Raw genomic sequence first — 5,409 nt, 5'->3', positions numbered from 1 at the left:
CTATATGCGTCATTTGGAGAACTTCACTATTATCTGCCAGCCGCGGTGGCCGAGCGGTTTTGGGCGCTTCAGTTCGGAACTGCGCGACTGCTACGGCCGCATGTTCGAATCCTGCCTCGGAAATGTGTGTGATGTCCTTAGGTTAGTTAGGTTTAAGTAGTTCTAAGTTCTAGGGGACGGATGACCTCAGATGTTAAGTCTCCTAGTGCTCAGAGCCATTTGAACCACTATTATCTCGCACAGTGCTGGTGGTGGCTATCATATCCTGTAATTGAAGTCTGGTATGTTTTTGTAGATTATTTCTCAAAACGAACACCCGCTGTGGACAGTTTTCGCGAAGGTGTCCCGGTTCATTACAAACATGACACGTTGGTTTCTGTCCGAGGTAGATAACATGTGCCTTGCAACCAAACAGTAATGTGGGATGAAATGTTAATTTTAACAAACATCTACACTGATCTGATGCCGTTATAACACTGCATTTTGTGCCTACTGGACCACTTTTCAAATTCAATGTGCTTAACCTAGCCATATTTAAAAAAAACCTGTACTAAATCATGAGTACCTAGTTCAGGAGGAAGATTCAAAATTTTAACAGTCTTCAGCTCACCGTTAGCATTACAGATTTCAACCACGCTCATATAACAATCACGGTGACGAAATTGAAACTGTCCCACAGTTTTCATTAAAATCTTGTCCAACAAAACAGAATTATACAATTTGACAAACAAGCAATACTTAACACTACAATCTGTGGGAATTCAGCATTATCTCCTGAAATACCAAAGTTATAATGCAACGAATATTGGATCTTCAATGCAGTGGGCTGAACATGACGAGTATTCTTGTCGAACGAAAATTTTAACGTATTTTTCCTGAGAGTATCCGACATGATGAACAAGGGCGCAGCGAAAAACTCCTCTAAGTCACCAAACAAATGGTTCAAATGGCTCTGAGTACTATGGGACTTAACATTTGAGATCATCAGTCCCCTAGAACTTAGAACTTCTTAAACCTAACTAACCTAAGGACATCACACACATCCATGCCCGAGGCAGGAGTCGAACCTGCGACCGTAGCGGTCGCGCTGTTCCAGACTGAAGCGCCTAGAACCGCTCGGCCACACCGGCCGGCATTCACCAGACAAAAACGGGGCTTATCTTGCAGTATTCAGTACTTACAAGCCCGAAAGATAAACAGCCAAACCACTAATAACACTTGGTAACACTTCTCCTATGCACTAAACGTTATACAACGCTGCACGGCTAAGCTGCGCCCGCACACTACGAGGAACCAGCAGCGACTCCGCGTATGAGTCGTGCTTGGGTAGCTCAGGTGACAGAGCACTTGCCCGCGAAAGGCAAAGGTCCAGCACACAGTTTTAATCTGTCAGGAAGTTTCATATTAACGCACACTGCTCTGCAGAGTGGAAATCTCATTCGGGAAACGTCATCCAGGCTGTGGCAAGCTATGTCTCCGCAAAATCCTTTCTTCCTGGAGTGAGTTCTGCAGCATCACAGGAGAGCTTCCGTGATGTTTGGAAGGTAGGAGGCGAGGTACTGCCGGAGGTAAAGCTGTGAGGACGGGGCGTGAGTCGTGCTTGGGTAGCTCAGACGGTAGAGCACTTGCCCTCGAAAGGCAAAGGTTCCGAGTTCGAGTCTCGGCCCGGCACACGGGTTTAATCTATCCGCTGCAGAGTGTAAATCTCATTCTGGATTGAAGTAGTTGTCACAAGACAGAACACAAGTGCAAAAACATTGAAAGAAGTATATTTTATAGAGATCAGCGCATGGAAACATGTGCTTGTCAATTAGTACTGAAAAATAGATCACTTGTAACTGTATATAATTCCCCACTGGAGAAATTTTGAGCTTTTTATGAGACAAATGGATTCCTTATTATGCTATCAAGCAGACAATAATAAGTAGTTAAGGGTGTGTGGTGATTTCAGTGTATATTTTCTATGGGATTCCGAGAGAAAAAATACTCTAGAAACCTTATTTCGATTCGATAATTTATTCTCAGTAATGAACTTCTCAATATTGGTGGATAAGGGCATTAGGACTCTGTCTGACAATATTTACTTTGATGAAACTCAAAGTAAGAAAATAACTAATTTCCTGTAACAAACGCTCTCTCTGATCATGAAGCAACCCTAATTACGATGAATAAGATAGTGCCTTACGTTATAAATTCCCATTAACGGAAATGAGAATAATTGAAGGCTCCAGGGCAAACATTTTTAAAGATAGTTTACAAGGGATGAGCTGGGATGAAATTTATAGTGAAACAAATGCTGATATGAAATGCAATCTATTCCATGATAAATTCGTATCATTATTTGAAAAAAAGATTCCATCATCAGCAACACAGAAACAACTTTAAATAGCTGTAAAAAAGCCATGGATCATTAGGAGGATTAAAGTAACTTGTGAAAGGGAAATGTGTTTGTTGGCAAGGAGAAGTAAAAATCTTGCAGTAGCTGCACATTACAAAAACTATTTAGTTACTTAGAAAAGTTATTAAAAATCAAGAAACATGAAATAAGTAATTCAGACAACAGAGTTATATCTGTATTGACTGTAGTGAAACGGGAGGAAAAAAATAAGGCCACAGAACAGAATAACATCACTGTTGATTGAAATAGAACGGTAATAAATAATCAGTTATAGACAACTGATGTGTTTAATCGTTTTCTTTTAAATGTAGTAGAAATTTAGGGTCAAGCAGATCGCGAGGAAAAAATTAGAGAAGTATGTTCACAAAGCAACTCACATAAAATTAAATAATATGGACGTTTCAGTCACTTCTCCTTCGGACATTAAGAAAATTATATATCCACTCAAAAATAAAAGCTCACCTTGCTTTGATAATGTTTCCAACAGAGTATTAAAGACTTGTTTCCACATAAGAGCAGTCTTGTCTCAAATGTGTAATGCATCACTAATTCAGGGCATTTTATAGAGAGACTTAAATATGCCATTGTTAAACCCCTCTATAAGAAAGCTGATACAGGAGATGTCAATAACAACCGACTTTTTTACAATGCTGACATCGTGTTCCAGAATTTCTGAGAAGGTGGTATCCTCTAGAACAGTATCTCAACTGAGCAACAATAATATCCTTAGCAAATCGTAGTTTGGATTTCAAAAGAGTTGTTCTACTCAGATAGCCAATCACAAATACACTCACCTAATTTTAAAAAGCATTAAATAGTGCAATAGCGCTAATTGGTGTTTTCTGTGAGCTATTTGACATTATCTGTGTGAATCACAATTTTCTAGATAAACTGTGGTTTTATTAAATCAGTGGTATAGCCAACAATGGACAATGTCGTATCTAACCAAACGAATGCAGAAATATATACTTAATTATTCAGTTAATACAAGCAGGGAAGACTCTTATGACTAGGGAGAAGTCACGAACTGATTTCTGTAAGTCTCAGTCTTAGATCCACTATTGTTTCTCATATATGTGAACGACCTTTCATCCGAGATACAACAAGCAGAATTAGATCTTTTAGCAGGCGACACTGGTATTGTGATTACTACAAACACACAAACAGAAACAGAGTAAATGGTAAATAATATGTTCATTAGAAATAAATAAGTAAAAACTTCAATAGCCAAAATAACTAATTATAATTTAGTTTTGATGAGCATTTTTGGCAAATGTAAGTTTCCATCATTGGGTCTTATGCAATTACACTTCAAGACATCTCCATCACATGTACATTAAGTATATAAGTAATAACTTCAACATTCAAGGTCATTAATTATAATTTATTTTTGATTACTGGGTTTGGCAAATCTAAGTAGCCATAATTGGATCTTATGAGGGGCATTTGCATAAGACCCGACGATGCCAACTTAGATTTGCCGAACTGGTAATCAAAAATAAATTATAGTTAGTGATCTCGGCTGTTGAAGTTTTTACTTCCATATTTAATATTACTCTAGATTTCAAGTATATGTAATATTCTTAAAAATATTATTGAGTGATTTACTGCAACTAGCGTCACACTCAATTTCAAAAAGATACATGTTCAGTTCTGCACATCTAGAGGTACTACATAATGAAAAGTGTAACACATACTCAAGAAATTGTAACTTGGGTAGAAGCGACAACATTTTAGGTGTCCATATTGATGGCGATTTAAACTATAAGAAACACTTTTACAATTCCTAAAACAGCTCAATTTAGCCTCATTCACACTTTGAATCATTTATAATCTTGGAGAGAAGCGAATAAGTAAGTTAACGTATTTTGCGCATTTTCGATTAATAACTGACATGGAATAACGTTACAGAGTAACTCAACTTTCAGAAAACAAGTTTACGTTGCTGAAAAACGTGCTGTAAGAATAATTTGTGGTGCTCACTACTGATCATCTTGTAGACATATGTTTAAGGAATTAAGCTTCTTAACTACTGCGACACGGTATATTTATTCTCTCATGAAGTCCTTTGTAAATAGCCCATTGCATCAAGTGGAACAATGATGTACATAATTATAATACCAGAATAAAAAATGACATTCACTATTCCAGAGTTATGTAAAAAGGGGTTCACAGTGCTACCACAATAATTTTTGATCACTTATGTCTATGATATTAAATACGTGACAGTTAGCAAACTTAAATTTTAAAAACTGGAAAAGTTTACCTGATAACTCCTATTCTGCAGAATTTTTATTTATGTAATATGTGAAAGGTGGTTGGTAGAAATTAATGAGTAATCCACAAATTTAAAAATTAATATGTGGTGTGAAACTAAAATGACTTGTACCACATCATTACCACTAATAATACAAATGATCCATGGAACATGAACTAACAAACTCGTTCCTGTTAGAGAAAAATCCTTTCTTTCCCATTCCACCGCATAGCTGCGTCTTCTAAATCCTTTTCAGTAGCAGGAACTCGGCTTTGGAATGATCTCCCTCACTACATCAGAGGACTGAATAACATCGCCAACTTCAACAGAGAGCTAATGACTTATCTCGTAAAACCAAACATCTGTTCTTGTTTTTGAATGCACCTTTTACCCCATTACAGCTAAATGGCCGCTTCTGCCACCTCTCCTGCCTCACTTTCGAAAGTTCCTCGGTGGCACAACCTACCTGAATTTCTTTCATTTAGCATTTTCTATGTCATAGTACATCTCGTTCGTACACTTACAAGTGCATTGGTATACTACTGACGATCTCAGTAGCAGTACAGTGACACTACAGTTTCTAGCCGCATTGTTGTTGTGAGTGACCTCAGATACATCCATTTTTTTAATTAAAAAAAAATTGATGGAAGTTAGTAATGATTACTCGTAGTAGCGGCCAAGAAGACAGTTGCAATTCTGAATTGGTATTGAATTAGTTTGTATCTCGAAAAACTGGATCAATTTAAAATCACCA

General features: G+C 37.3%; 1 non-coding gene across 1 annotated transcript; it reads left to right on the top strand.

The window, feature by feature from the left end:
* Positions 1-1,597: 1,597 nt before the first annotated feature.
* On the top strand, positions 1,598-1,672 carry Trnas-cga (transfer RNA serine (anticodon CGA)). The gene has a single exon. It is a non-coding gene; the product is annotated as a tRNA-Ser (tRNA).
* The last annotated feature ends 3,737 nt before the right edge of the window (positions 1,673-5,409 follow it).

Source organism: Schistocerca gregaria, chromosome 6, assembly GCF_023897955.1.
Source record: "Schistocerca gregaria isolate iqSchGreg1 chromosome 6, iqSchGreg1.2, whole genome shotgun sequence".
Taxonomy (NCBI): domain Eukaryota; kingdom Metazoa; phylum Arthropoda; class Insecta; order Orthoptera; family Acrididae; genus Schistocerca; species Schistocerca gregaria.
Note: the sequence above shows the minus strand (reverse complement) of the source record. Positions and strands in the feature narration are given on the sequence as shown.